Source organism: Ailuropoda melanoleuca, chromosome 9 (assembly GCF_002007445.2).
Source record: "Ailuropoda melanoleuca isolate Jingjing chromosome 9, ASM200744v2, whole genome shotgun sequence".
Classification (NCBI taxonomy): Eukaryota; Metazoa; Chordata; class Mammalia; order Carnivora; family Ursidae; genus Ailuropoda; species Ailuropoda melanoleuca.
This window is the reverse complement of record NC_048226.1, coordinates 51,663,144-51,679,173: the sequence shown is the minus strand read 5'-3', so window position 1 is coordinate 51,679,173 and position 16,030 is coordinate 51,663,144. Positions and strand designations below refer to the sequence as shown.

Sequence of the window (16,030 nt, the reverse complement as noted above, 5' to 3'; positions counted from 1 at the left end):
GTGTGCCTGGATGGGAATCCAAGCTCCATCACTTACTTTGCTTCACCTCTCTGTGTCTCAGCTTCCTCACCCCCCAAAATGGTGATAACAATAGCATTGGCCTCATAGACTTGGTATGAGGATTCACTGAGTTCATGAGAGTAAAGGCTAGAGCAGTGGCTGGCATGGAGTAGATGCTGTGTAAAGGTTAGCCATTGGGATTTATTTAAGGAGGTAGATTATACTCTGGGTTTATCGTCCCAGGAGGATATCCAAAGGAGTTATAATAAAGGCAACTCTTAGGCAAATGATTTGAACAGCTCTGGTGACAAGAAATCCTCCCAGATGTTTTATTTAACTTGACCGTCCTATTCCTCTGTACCATGACAGCAAGTATAACGCATGCCAGGTCGGGAAAAATACATGGCAGACAGCTGGTCCTTAAGGAATGTCTCTCAGAGGAGCTGGTGAATGAGTCCAGTGGGGTGGTGGGGCAGGGGCGGGGGAGTTTTGAAAGAAACAAGATCCCTGTGTTAAGTTGCAAAATCACCATAAAGAAACAGCGCTTGTGGGAGGGCATGGAAGTGTACCGCTCAGATCTTTCAAGAGAAGCTATTGCTACGGGAAGCCTCCTGCTGCCACTCCTTTGGACCCACTGTGGCCACCAAGAACACGCTTCCCCTGGACTGTTCCTCTCCAAGGACCTAGCACAGCAGAGTTGCTAGAGGCAGGCCATTCTGCCTGACATAGGACACCTCAAACAGGCCACCTTTGCCCAGATACTTCATCAGCTTGACTTGAGACTTCCATAGAACTGCTCTGAAGTACTTCCTACCCAATCTTCCTTTTCTTTGGCTTCTTTCTCACAGGTGTCAGACCCGCCTGGAGGTGGACCTTCTTGCGCCCCTCCCACCCTATCCATCCTAGGCTTCTTGCCCAGTAAGTTGCTTACAGAACTCATCCTGTCTTGGTGACTGCTCCTGAGCAGACTCAAATGGACAGCTCTTAATGCTCCCTCTCTGACCTTCTAGAAGTTTACCTGCCTACAAAATGAAAGCAGGTGCTCATTGCTGTCTATGCTGGATGAACTTTTGTAGAAATAACATACCAAGTAAGAAAAGAAATGTTAATGGAGTTAATGCCATGTCATACTTAAAAGGCTTTTTTTCTCCATATTTTTATAATCATTTTTAATTGGGTCATTTTCTCATCAAATTTCATATAAATCCAGATTCTGTAGTCTTGATGCTTATTAATTCCTTATCATAAGCTCATGGGTTCAAGAAGGCAGAAAGGCAAACTCATAACCCTTCCTGATGATTCCCCCCACCCAAAAAAAGGATAAGAAGAGAAGATAGATAGGTAACATTGAACTGTTGACTAATAGAGGCCTATTTGCATTTGAAATATTTAGAAGTTCATTTTAGCACAGAATTGAAGATTCATTGCATTGGTAATTCCACCATGGTTTAATCAACATGCTGTTAGAGTAAGTGCACCTATAAACTCCTGCTCCGCAAGTATGACAACCTAAATCAGTGGGAAAATTACCAGCAGTGGTAGAAATGATTATTTATACCTGATATCTGTACAAGCGTTTTTAGTGGTGCTTTTTACATTAAATATTAACTCCAGCATCCTAAGCTTACAAGCCATTTCTATTGTTTTCAGAAGAAATGTGAAATAGTAGCTGAGATGCTTTCCCTAGACTGTGGACCTCACTAGGCTTTAGCCTAAGCCCTGTTTGGCGTTACTAACCTGTATTCATCTACCTCTTATTACAGGAAACTGGATATGCCCTGGCCAGTAGCCAACCAGCCATGTTACTGATCTGCTGGTATGCCCAGCAGTAACCTTTGCATTGTGTTGCTCACTATATCAGTTTCTCCGGGTTATTCCTTTGGGGAAGTCATGTTCCTTGTGCACAGAGTATACATAGCTAAATGTGCAATTGTTCGGCCTTTGGGTGTCCAACAAACAGGTTCGATTTCATAGTGCTTGGATCGCACTGTTACAAACAAATTTAAGAGTGATAGAATTACCATTTTCTAGGGACAAGACAGCCTGAATTGATCTATCATCCAATAATATTTGTATGGATTGACTGAAACATATATTGGTAACACAGTTAAAAAATAAAGGAAAGAACACAGGAAACAGAGCCAGTAATGTGTGTGTATAAGAATTCTCCAGACGGCCCCATAGATGCTTTCATTGGAACCTGGACATCCCAAGTGCCTTATGTAGTGCCTTATGGGGCAAGGGAGTCTGCCTAAAGCAATACTTTGCACACAGTAGATATTATCGAATTGAAGCTTGCTTGAACTACCCTAATAGATTATCTTCAATAAAATTCAGCTCTAGAAATAAAATTACCTACAGTACACACCTTAGGAAAGAGAACTATTGTCTGGCTCATTGATCTGAAACAATCAATTTAAAATGAGAATAAATTGGCTCACTTCTAGCCTGTGAAACGAAAGATAAATGTTTAAATAAGGGCAAATATCAGATTGAAACTGCCACTTTTGTGATAAAAAATAGTGCATTTCAGCAATTTCATATGGTTTCACCTAACAGTGTGAAAGAGGTATTGGTGGAGGGGTCAAAATTTGGGTATGTGAGTTGAATTGAAATTTAATCATTCAGAACATTTTAAGCATATTATAAGAACCCCATTAAAGAAAACCCTTAGAGAATCCTTTTGAAAGCAAAACACTCTTTTTTAATATGAGTGATAAATAATTTAATCTACTTTTTTGTCGACTTGATCTTTTATATGTTATGTTCTCATTAATTGGAATCACTCACGTATATAAAAGAAATCTTTTGTATTATAAGATAATTTTATTTTTTTAAAAAGATTGATTTATCTGAGGTTGGGAGCACATGCACAAAGGGAGGGGGAGAGGGAGAGGGAGATAGAGAATCTCAAGTAGATTCCCTGCTGAGTGCAAAGCCTGTGGCCAGCTGAAACCAAGGGGTTGGCCGCTTAACCTACTGAGCCACCCAGGCACCCCAGATAACTTTAAATACAATACAGAAAAAATTGCATAACCTAAAATATTTAGTTTACAAATATGTTTCAGTTATAGAAGATGACATGTATGCCTCAAATTTAAAATAAGATTATGGAGATGATCACGAAAACAGCATTAGGGTGTGGCCTGAAGACCCCACTGGGCCACCGGAATAAGGCAGGCCTGGCTGACTGGCCAAGTGCCCTTAGGAAGACACCAGTCTCTGTATTTGTAAAATGGGGAAATAATATCAACCCATGGTGGAAATCTACAATAGTGTACATAAAGTGTCTGGCATTGGGAACGCTCAATAAATATTAGTTATTATTAGAAAGAAGGTGCAGTTTTTGAAAAAAAAGATTATAATTTTTTTCTCTTTTTTAAGCCAAATCTGGAATTTAAGCAGCTTACAAGGGATTTAGTCCCCCTACATCACTTACCAGTTTGTTCCCCTCTTCATAGCATAAGACAGTGGAGGCATCAGCCCTGCCACAGTGTAGGCAGAGGTGGCCAAAATCTGCAAGCAGGTCCCGGACAGGTTAAACATGAAATAAACCAAATTTTCAAAATAAAATTAAAAGTCCATACTCACCCTGAAGATAGAGCATGGGAGCAAATGAGCCCACTTCCTATATCTGATAGTTCTCCTCTGCCCAGCTTCACTGGTGGCTCCTGGGAGGATGGGGGATGTTTTCCTCAGATCTCATACCCCAGTGCCTTTGCAACACGTGGGCAGTGATGACTCTGAAACTGCTTTATCAGAAGGAGAGCTTTTTCGGGGCGCCTGGGTGGCTCGGTCACTTAAGCGTCTGCCTTTGGCTCAGGTCATGATCCCAGAGTCCTGGGAGTCCTGCATTGGTCTGCCTGCTCAGCAGGGAGTCTGCTTCTCCCTCTGCCCCTCCCCCCAGCTCATTCTCTCTCTCTCTCTCTGCCCCTCCGTTCTCACAAAAATAAATAAAATCTTTAAAAAAAAAACAAAAACAAAAAGAAGGAGAGCTTTCCCTGTCACTCCCAGGGAGCCTATTGGGAACAGGCTCTCTCTTTGAAAAAGGGACTCTCTTATGAGTCCTCTCTCTTTGAAAAAAGCAAGCAGGTAAAATGGATACAACCATCACTTCTAGCCCACATTTAGATCTGTTGCCAACATAATAATGTTACTATTTCAGGTAAGAGAAGCAGCAGAAATAAGAAATACAGTATTTTTTAATCTTAATTTTTTTAATCCAGAAAAAAATGATCTTATTTTTCTTTAATGGGCAAACCAGAAACCCTGTATTTGTTTTCTCCCAACTGTCCTCATGAAATAACTATGATCACCATAAAGTATAGCTGGGAGTTCTTTACATTACTGAGACCTAAAAGGATTTAAGGCCTCCAAGCAATAATGTAATTAACCCTACTGATAAGTCTGTAATGACCCAACTTGGACACAGATGTGAGAGTGAGAAATGAAATTTTGGTTTTTTTTATTTAAATTCAATTAGCCAACTTATAATACATCATTAGTTTCAGATGAAGCGTTTAATAAATTATCAGTTGTGTATAACACCCAGTGTTCATCACGTCACGTCCCCTCCTTAGTGCCCATCACCCAGCTACCCCATCCCCCCCCACCTACCTCCCCTCCAGCAACCCTCAGTTTGTTTCCTAGAGCTAAGAGTCTCTCATGGTTTGTCTCCCTCTCTGATGACTTCCCATTCTATTTTCCCTCCCTTCCCCTATGGTCTTCTGCCCTGTTTCTTATATTCCACATATGAGTGAAACCATATCATAATTGTCTTTCTCTGCTTGACTTATTTCAGTTAGCATAATCCCCTCCAGTTCCATCCATGTCAGTGCAAATGGTGGGTATTCATCCTTTCTGATGGCTGAGTAATATTGCATTGTATATATGAAGCACATCTTCTTTAGCCAGTCATCTGTTGAAGGGCATCTCAGCACCTTCCACAGTTTGGCTATTGTGGACATTGCTGCTATGAACATTGGGTGCAGGTGCCCTTTCAGATCACTACATTTGTATCTTTGGGGTAAATACCTAGTAGTGCATTTGCTAGATCATAGGGTAGCTCTTTTTTTAACTTCTTGAGGACATTTTCCAGAGTGGCTGCACCAGCTGGCATTCCCGCCAACAGTGTAAGAGGGTTGCCCTTTCACCAGAGAGATGCAATTTTAATTACAGTTTTCTTCTTGAGGACAACTGTGACGTTTATCAGGTAGACTATTAACCTGCGGACTGCCTGAATGACTCGGTGTACTTTCACCCCATTAGCCTGGGCCCCACCACCCCTGTTCACATGGAGGCCCTGCAACATGGAGGCCCTGCTCATATGGAGGCCCTGCAACATGGAGACCCTGCTCATATCAAGGCCCTGCTCACATTGAGGCCCTGCTCACATGGAGGCCCTGCAACATGGAGGCCCTGCTCACATGGAGGCTCTGCAACATGGAGACCCTGCTCATATCAAGGCCCTGCTCACATTGAGGCCCTGCTCACATGGAGGCCCTGCTCACATGGAGGCCCTGCAACATGGAGGCCCTGCTCACATGGAGGCCCTGCAACATGGAGGCCCTGCTCACATGGAGGCTCTACTCACATGGAGGCCCTGCAACATGGAGACCCTGCTCACATGGAAGCCCTTCATGATGCGGTGCTCCCCAGGACTCCAGACGGACTGGGCGGCAGCCAAATGCTTCCTGCAACATCACACACTCTTCCCAAAGAGTCTGACAACCTCGCTCTGGCCACTGCCAAGTAACAGCAGATGTTTAGTGCAGCAGAAAGAAGTTGGCAAGGATTTTGCCATCCCAAAGGGCTGGGAAGAAAGAGACTGGCCACCAGGAGTGGGATACAGGGCCTGAGCGCACGGCCACGTCCACCTCCTATCATCTCCTCCGCCACACGCAAAGCACACCTGTGCACAGAGCGCGGGGTCCACATGGAGACGCTCACACACAGACCTAGACACACAGAGAAGCACACACAGACCCACAGGACATAGACACACACAAGACACAGACACATATCCTCACAGAGGTATGCACGCTGATACAGACACACCAAGAGACACTCCCACACTGTCCCACACAGGACATCAACCCACAGAGAGACACGGAGACACACACACACTACCAGGAAGGGAACTTGATGAGCCCCTTCCGGTCTCATCACCAGGTCATCACCTGGTGCCCACATGGCAGCCCCAGAAGAGCACCCCAAGTGCACAGAGAGAACACGTGGATGTGAGACTGGATGGCGGACTCCCGGGAGAACGTGTCAGCTGCTATCTAAAGCGCTAAACCTACAAAGCACAAGGGTACTGAGGGATGTTCCCGATGCTTCCCTGAGCTACACTTTGCAGCCTGCTCACATCAAGAAGTCCAGCTAATCACACAGAATTGTTTTCAGGGGATTTGGAACTTATTATTTAATAACGTTATTGCTGCCATTCTGGAGTTCACTGATCGGTCTGTGAGCCTGTGTGAATAGAGAAGAATTATCGCAGACACTGGAACCAAATCAATTTTGCATAGATAGGCCAACATCTTTTAAGCCCAGTAAAAAATTTTATATAAATGATTTATTTAATAGTTGCATTTTTGAGGGATCGTTTTCCACCAGAGGAACTGAATAAATTACCAGATCTAATAAGACGACAGAGAGAGAGGATGAACAGAAAACAACTACAGAAGTTTCTATGCTCCCCTGCCATACCTCAGCAACTGTGAACCACCATTACTTAGTGCCAATTTGTCAAAAAAGAACCTTTATTAAGACTGTACCTTAGGCAAGGTTTCCTATTAGGTGTTAGAAATAGATGCCAGACTGCGTCCTGATCCGGAAGGTGGGAGGAGGTGAGAGCACAAGAGCCCAGGTGATACAATGCAGGAGCGGAGGCACCTGGCACCACCTGGCAGGTGCAAGCAGGCTTCCCAGGAGTGGGACTGAGCCAATGACGGAAGGGTGAGTGAAACAGGCCCGGTGGAGAGGGGAGGAAGCTTGTTCCCAGCAGAGGGCGTTGCTTGTGCAAATGTATGGAGAGGACAAGAATTATATAAAGAACTGCCAGGAGTGTGGAGCTGCCCTGCAGAGCACGTGTGATGAAGTGGGGGGTGGGGGGTGGAGAGACCCAGCTAGAGAGGGCCAAGTGCTTCCTGCACCAGCACTGAATTTCATCCCAAAGGCTGTGGGAACCTCCCAAGAATGTATTTCTCCATTGCCCCTCCACTCTTGTGTAAACCTGCTGCTATGAGACGCCGTCCCTCCACCCCTGCTGGATTCTCCTGCCGTCTTGGTCATTCACCCTTTACTGAAGACTCGAGCTACCTGGTCACAGCTCTCCTCTCCTCCTCAGTCCTGCTGTCATCCTGGATGACATCGGCACCCATCTCACCATTCGTGATCCAGTGACCTTCGCCTCTACTCCCCCTCCACCCCTACTCCTATGTCCACACCCTGGGCCCTGCCATTTCCCAGAATTTCTCTCTGTAAGACCCCTCCGTCTCCAGAACTCCTCTCCTACCTATCATCTCCTGTTCCTCCAACTCTTTCTCTCTTTTGCTTCCCCTACACCTCTTTTTTTAGCTCATTAGGATCTCTGGTTTCTCTCCATTTGCTCCCCCATATTTCAGTCCCCTCCAGCCTCCACTCACTTCCAGCCACGATCCCAGGCTATCTCCCCAAACTCAGTTTTATCACAGCCTTCCACTTTCCTGTGCTCTTGTTTGTTGAACCCCCCCTCCCCTCCCAGAAAAAGCCAGGGAGGTATCTGTCCAGCAGCCTGCCCTCGCACTCCTGCTTCAGGCCCAGGGCACAGCTATCAGCACCCCGTGGGGTCACCAGGACAGAACCGAAGTCTCCAACCTCAGCAGAGCTGGCATTGCTGCCTGACCGACTTCCTGCATGCTAGTCAGTTTTCTCTGAACCCTTCAGCATGCCACAGCCTCCTCTCCTACTCCTCAGAGGGAAGCATGTTTACTTCTGAGGAAGGAATTAGAGCAGACACCTCCAAGAAGAAACAGCATCAACTTCCCGAGCCCCACACCTACCAGTGTGCCTTCACCCACGCCATGTTTGTTCTCTGCGCTCTAGTCCTGGAGGACAGTTCCTCCTTCTTTTATCTAAAGCTGATTCCCCCCGAGCCCAGGACCCCACTCTGTGGCAGCCTTGTCCATGCAGAATCCCTCTCTCCTGTGTCCACAACCTCTCCAACGCTACTGTCAGCATTTACATGTGCTATAGCTCTATTCTTCTGAAGCAGGAACAGACAAACCCAAACTCTCTTACCTCCCTCAAAGAACCACACTCTTCTTCTTCCCTTCATGGCCAAGCTTCTTTAAAGAGTCATTCACAGGCCCAGTTTCTCACCTCCTGGTACCCATTCACTCCTCAAGCCAGTGCCACCCTGCTTCCGCTCCTGCTCGAGTTTCTGCCTACTTCCGTGCTGCTAGTTCCGGGGGACCCTATCGTCCTGATCTGGGCTGGTCCGTCTCCCCCTTCTGATGCTGTCCCCTCTTTGAGATTCTCTCCCCTCTTACATCCTCTAACCACTGTCCTCATTTCTTTTCCACCGCTCTATGCATCCCTGCTCCGTGTCCCTGCGTGCAGGTGGGGAAGACACCTGGGCATGTAGTAGACTCAGAGAAAAACCAGGAAAGTGGGATGCAGGAGCCAGGTCTGGAGGCAGGCGGGTGGAGGCATGGCTTCAAGCGGGAAAAGCAACACTTGCACCCACCTGTGAGACTGAAGAAAGGAGGCAAAAGGTCATGCCCGGTGGCCTGCATGTTCTCCATGATGTAGGAGGCTAAGAGTGTCTGCTGTTTGGGTGTGTAGGAATTGCAGCTTGGAGAGAGAGGGGAAGACACAGAATAATCGCAGGCGCGAATGGGAGGATGCGCTGACCAGGGACAGGTGAAGGGTCTGCTGGAGGGAAGCACGCGAAGGGTCTGTGCAGAGGCCGGCTGGGCTCCGTTCAGCAGGCTGGGGTCCTCCATCCGCATTTGGCTGCCCCGGGGCAGAAGAGGAGTGAGGAGCTAGCGAGAATGCAGCCAGGGTTTGGTGGTTCTGGGCCAGTGGAGCAAAAGGCCAGAAAGGCCAGGGATTCAAGGTTGCTGGGGAGAGACGTGGTCAGGCAGTCCAACCGGGGAACCCAAACTGTAGGAAGACACGTAGGCAGCAGCAAGCTGGGGAGCTGGGAGGAAAGGAAGGAAGCCAAAGTCTGGCCGGCCCTGGGAGATGGAAGTACAGACGTGCTGAGAGGTGTGAGCTAGAAGGAAAAGAGGAGTGTGAGGTTGGGGCAGAGCAGTAGCAGGTTAGGGCCAAAATCAGATTTGTGTTCTCATTTTTATTTGGATTCTGAAGTTTCAAATAAGCACAGAAGTATGAGAATGGTCTAATGAAGCCCTCAGGGCCCATCCCCTTGCTTCCGCAGTTGTCAGCATTTTACCTGTTTGATTTCATCGACTCATCCTCCAACTCATATTTTTGGGGGTGGGGGAATGGGAGGCTGTAGGATATTAAAGCAAATCTTCATTTTCATATTATTTCACTTATAAATATTTCAGTAGATCAAATTTGGGGTTTTTAAAAAGATTTTGTATATTTATTTGACAGAGAGAGAGCTAGCACACAAGCAGGGGGAGCAGCAGGCAGAGGGAGAGGGAGAAGCAGGTTCCCCACTGAGCAGGGAGCCCGATGTGGAGCTTGATCCCAGGACCCTGAGACCGTGACCTGAGCTGAAGGCAGACGCTTCACTGACTGAGCCACCCAGGCACCCTCAAATTTGGGTTTTTAATTAGAGAACAGTTCACTGCAATAAGAATTTGGGTAAGGGATAATGAAAACCATTACTACTGAGTGTTTAGCATATGCCAGATATTTTACATATACCATTTAATTCTTCCAGAACCCGATGAGGTTGGTGTTATTGTCATTCTCATTTTATAAATGAGGAATAGGAAGCTATACAAAGCTACGTCATGTGCCTAAAATCACTCCGCTGGTAAATGCAGTTGCTGGGTTTAAACCCCAGTCCATCTGACTGTGGCATCCTTCCTGTCAAGGTCAGGACTCTGCTAAATGTTTTTGGGATGAAGGGAACAGAAAGTATAAAGTTAGCATATGGGATGCTTTCACTACATTCCCTAGGATCATAATTCTAGACGAAGTAAACATAATGGCTATCATTTTTTTTTCTGTTAAGTAGGCTCCGTACCCAGTGTGGAGCCCAACTCGGGGCTTGAACTCACGACCCTGAGATCAAGACCTGAGCTAAGATCAAGAGTCAGATGCTTAACCAACTGCACCCCAATAATGGCTATAATTTCTGTGCCAAAATATTTGGTGACTTTTCGGGAAGAGAGGTGCTGATAGAAGGTCTGGTTGATGCTCAAACAGGAAGAGAGAGCGAGCAGGTAGCTTCACACCTGAGTGGCCAGGGAGCCAGGTTTCTGTGTGCAGGTGGAGGGACGGTGTAGGTGAGGCAGGTCGAAGGCCAACAATGGGGGTGACAGGGGGAGTAACTTCAAAGGGAAGGAGGAGAGACCCTGCTGGAGAGCCCAGGTACAGTGAAAGGGGAGAGGATATGTGAGTGGCTATTCATAATGGAATATGGAGTCCAGTGAGCAGAGTGACGTGGGCGAGGAACGAAGTCACAGTGGGAGGGTCCAAGAAGAGAAAGCAGCAGGTGGGAGAAAGAGAGATACAGGACTGGATATCATCTTTTTGGGAAAAATGAAATGGACATCAAAGCAGTCACCTAGTTCCACGCTCCTCAGCGTGGCCGGTGACAGTGTGCGAACCCTGCTCCCAGTCCACCATGAGCTAGGTGCGGAAATTGAGGAGAAGCAACAGCTTACAGGTTTGCGCAGGGGTATGACAGAGCCACAGTCGCCATGGGCCAGGTTTCCTTGTACTTTACAGAAGTATCGATCCATGACAGAATAGAGATTTCTTTCAAATGATCCTTCGCCATAGGCAGCTTCAGAAGTACTGGTCTGTGTGGCGTATGTATTAGGATGTGTTTGCTCTCATTTTCCCGTCTTGCTGATCAAGGCCACCGGACACTTCACGGCCATGCGCAGCTCCCTTCCTCTTTCCTATAGTCTGAAAGGAAACAACAGCGAGCTGAAATTGGAGGAGTTCGCGCTGAGCGACTTCTGCTCCGGGATACCTTTAGAGAGGAAGCAAAGCCTCATGCTTAATCACATGCAAAAGTTAACAGAATCCAGTTTCCCAAACTTTCAGTTAAAGCTTTCCCAGAATCCCAAGATTGAGGATGATTGCCGTGGCCTTTCCTGTAGAAGAGGGGGTTTTTTTCATTCTTTATTCCTTGTTGTAGGATTACCACAAGTTTTAAAAGTAATGGAACATGGTCTAGATAGCCGATTTCGGTAGTTGCTAGGGAACTGGATTAGTGCTAATCTAAAGAATGTATTATTCATTTTTATTTCCGGTTGTCACTACAGTATTTTAATTGCAGATAAATGTCCTTTTATGGCTCTCCAGGGTGTAAAACACATTTCTCTGTTAGCTGGTGGGTTAGCCAGGGAAGACCGTGTTTGCATGCACCCCCCAAACAGATGACATCCAGGCATGAAGTGGCTCAAAAGAAGAAAAAAGGCTTCTTGGACATAAATAGTAGCTGGCCTTGTAAGCAAGGCCACAGCCGAGCACCCAGGGCCAGAGCAGCGTAAGACCCACGGCCCGGAGCCGTGTCTGCTGAGGCTGCACACGCCTCCTCCTGTCGCAGATGATGTCATTCTGCAACCTGCTGCCATGGTCACCAGGCAGTCAGTTCCTCACATAAAAGATTGGTTGTCAAACTAAGAAACTCATTTTCCACACAGCAGCCAGAGTGAGCTTTTTGGGAAACAAATCTGATAGCATCACCCCAAGCTCCATGACCTCTCCCACCCCACTCTGCCTGAAACACTCCAGGGATTCCCAGGGCCTTTAAGATTAGGAGTTAAATGTGTACAGGACTTCGAAGACCCTCCCTGGGCCATCCCCGTCCCAAGTGCACAGCACGCTGTGCTCAGCCTCTGTGTCCCCTGGGAAGGCAGCCCTGCCCATGCCCTGCACTGCCCAGCCCAAGGCTCACTAAGGCAGCACCAGTGCTCGATGCCAGTCCTGAGGCCGGAAGGAAGGTCTCCCTGCTCCTGCAGGACTCCGGTAGGTCCTCCTCAAAGCCACACTGCTCCTTCCTGGCATGTATCACATCTGTTGGTTCATGTTTATTTGTTGTCTGTTTGATTATGGACTGGTTTTTCCATAGACTAGAGGTCAGGAATGCAGAGGCTCTGCCTGATTTTCCTTCAGACTGTATTTCCAGTTTCTAGAAGAGCCCCCAGCGCATAGCCAGCACGCCCAGGGTGAGCATGAAAAGCAGAAACTCTTAAACCTAAACTCCACACTGCCTTCCAGGCTTAGGCTATTTGTCAGCAGGCTTCAAGGGCCATGACGTCATGAGCTGAACCGTTGCCAAGGCATCAAAGTAAGGCTCTCACGAGGGACCCAACAGCTGCTCCCACATGTGCCAGTTGCCACTTCTTACAGAGGAATTCCTAAGAACTTCAAACAGTTTTGTTCTTTACGAAAAATAACACCACCCCACCCCCCAAAAGCAACAACTGGTAGTGTTGGTGCCTATTAAGAAGAGCTAGTGAAGCAGTCTTATACTGTCCTCTTTCACGGGGGATGTATGCTATGGGCGTACACAGGAATGTGGAGCTTAATAATAGCTAACATCGATGGAAATCTGACAGTGGGTGAGGCTTGTGCTGGCACTCCGGTATGTTTGCTCACGTAATCTTCTCAACAGATCTATTTTTATCCTCCTTTTACAGATAGAGAAAGGAGAATCAGAGATGTCAAGTGATTCACCCAAGGTCACACAGCTAGTAGTGGCAGAGAGTAGACTTGAGGCCACATGATCTAATTCCAGAGCCTGCACTCTTAGCCATTACCTTTCTCACCTCTGCCAGAGAGGTCCAGGACACATCCTTAGCAGATATCAAGGGAGTTCTGTACTCATAGACTAAAGACTCTTTTCATAGAGGAACAGTTGTTGCTTTGTCTGATACTTTGGGTTTGAGTTAAGACTTAACTAAAAATAGCTAAATAACCTACCTTTAGTTTCCTCCCCTTCCATACATTTTCTGTTTTGATCCATTTCTAAAATAGAGCTAGATTTGTTGTCTGTCTCTCTCCCAGGTTCATGAATGTTCAATGGCTTCTCTCTGCTTAAAAGAATATGACAAACCACTTAGCCTGGCACATGAGGCCCCAGGAACTGGCCCAGGTTCTGTCCTCTCTCATCACCCACTAGCCTTCAAATAGGACTCCTAAGCATATTGCAAGCCAAAGACTTGCCTGCTTTCTTGCCTGAAATGTGAATCTCTCATCTTGAAATCCTACTCATCCATCCAAGCCAGGTCAACCTGAGGGACAGATCATGTGTAGAATAACAACAAATATTACTATTATTTTAAAAGAGTTCTAAATATTATGAAGTTCCATAATACTCAACTAAGTCTGGGAGGTAAGATTAATTGGGGAAAAAAAAAAAAGATTGAGAAAGGTCTCGGCCTTTTGCAAACATGTGATTGATAGGGTATTCAACAGTAGATTCAAATTCAGTTTCAAATTACGAAAGAATGTTTAACATCACCTCTAGAGGGATTTTCCCCCTCAACAACTCTAAATCTACCAGAAGGCCTTTGCAGCAGTTTTCTCAAAGTGTAACAAATTCTACTTTGTATATCATCTCTTCATGTTTAATTATAAGGATTTGAATTTGCAGCAGCAATTAATCAGTAATTAGATAGTACTGTACCAAAAGAAATTAAACAAAGATAAAAACAAAAACACAACCCAGCACAAGACCATATCCTCTGTTAACATTTCATGCAGCAAGATAAAAATACTCCCGGAGAGATACAGGTTAATTGAATAGGAACAATGTACTCTTTGATTTTTGGTTACTATTGTTGTCAGTGACCTCCAAAACCAGTGGGAAAGTGAAAAGTAATCCAAATACAAAAATGCTCTGATTATACTAATGTTTATTCCTCTTTTCACTCTTCATCAAAAAACCAGTTTATGACACTCAAAAATTGTTTTGAAATGTAGTGGTAAACTTTGGCAATGCAAAAAAAAATGCATATTTTCTTTTTCCTTAATTTAAATTCACTTAGCCAACATAGAGTACATCATTAGTTTCAGATGTAGAGTTCAGTAATTCATCAGTTGCATATGACACCCAGTGCTCATCATGTCATGTGCCCTCCTTAATGCCCGTCACCCAGTTACCCCATCCCCCTCGAGCAACCCTCAGTTTGTTTCCTGTAGTTAAGAGTCTCTAATGGTTATTTTCTAATGATACATTCTCTGTTGATCTTCATGTTTAAAAAACATAAAAATCAGCTTTTGAGTTAGTTATCATTTAGACCTCTAAAACAAAATGTTCGCCTTAGATGTGAAAAAAAATACAAAGCAGATTGAGGAAGGAAAAATAAAGGTTCCCGAAACTAAGATGTAAGAGAGGAAAAAGGCGTGCCTGTACAGCAAGTCCCTTTAGAATCAGGGTAGAGGGCAAGGGGACCTTCTCCCTACAGTTATGCCGTTTCCCTTTGTCAAGCTCATGGGGGCTGATCCTGGTCCTCAAGCCTTTGGTTAATAAGAGCAAGAGAAGACTGACAGTTGGAAAGAGAAGTCAGCCTCCCCTGTAATTCAGTCTTGAGAGGGATGACAAAGCCTCCTGCTCACGTGTGCCCCCCACTGGCATGGAGTGATCCTGACAGCTGGGCTCTGGGGAGGGCAGCCAGGCAGAGGAGCCCCAGGGTCCACACAGCAGGTTTCTCCTTCAAGGCCTCCGATTACTCCTTCCTCTTGTGACCATGACCACATAGGCAGACTGAACCAACAAAATACTCAAAATTACCTTAAGGCACTTTAAGTTCTTTCCCTGGTGCTGTTTCAGCAGACTTTGTGTGTAAGAAACTGGAATCACCCTTACTCCAAGTATGAGGATCGTGTAAATTATGGATATTGTGAAATCTTTTAATTGTGCGCCAGATGAATGAGTGGGATTTTCCCTTAGTGTAGGAGATTGTCTTGAAAACTGGTGCAAAGTGAATTTCACTGTGTACTCTCAAGCTTGCTTTCTAGAAGCATTTAATTGCCATTCTCTGAAAAAAAGTAATTTACCTTTTGATAGAACAGTTGGTGAGAAAGAGAGTAAGGTGCTTTGAGAAGAGCTATAGAAGAAAATTTCAAAGATTCTCATCTCTGGGTACCTTGGATTGAAAGAGTAAGCTTTGTTTAGTAATTTAGTGTCACCATGGACATTGGAGAGGCAAGTTGTAATGATTTTTATAACTTCATGATGAAATTAATTGAGCAGTGCCCCCAGTTTGATTTTTTCTCCAATTTAAGAATCCCTTTTCCCAGTGTATTGGAAAATGATGCTCTAAAGATTCTGTCTCTAAGAGTTCACCGCTTTAAAAATTATAGAGCACACCTTGAATGAAAGCCACATTTGTCAATGTGACATTCATTTGTCAATATGGTTTATTAATCCTCTTCAACAACTGTTCTCTAGTTTGAAAACGTTCATTTCTCAGGAAGTGGTACAATTTATCTGATTCCAACGTACCGCATAAACTTTTGCCTCTTGATATTAACTTCTTTATTGAAATAAGCTTCAACAAGCTGACTCCAGTTCACAATGATCGTTATCCTATGAACATTCACTCAGGGTTAACTGGTTAAAAATTAATGAACCAGAGTAACCTCTTCATCTCAGTGAATGATTACCAACGGCTCTTCACTTTAGCAACTAACTACTCCTATCCCACCTATGCTTCCTGTAAGAGAGTGTAGTGAAGCAGGGCACTGGAGTTTAAACACCTCTAATCACATTTCTCCTCCACTGTCTCCCATTTCAGTAAATGGCTCTAGTTAATGCTCGAGCCAAACTGCCTGACAGCCATCTTGGATTGCTCCCTTTTGCTCATCCCCCACACTCAGGGCA

The 16,030-nt window shown here is 45.4% G+C and overlaps 1 protein-coding gene across 2 annotated transcripts in view; it reads left to right on the top strand.

Annotated features, from left to right (window-relative positions):
- The window catches only part of ZNF704 (zinc finger protein 704), a 231,783-nt gene that overhangs the window by 161,027 nt on the left and 54,726 nt on the right, over window positions 1-16,030 (top strand). The gene's annotated exons all lie outside the window — the stretch shown is intronic.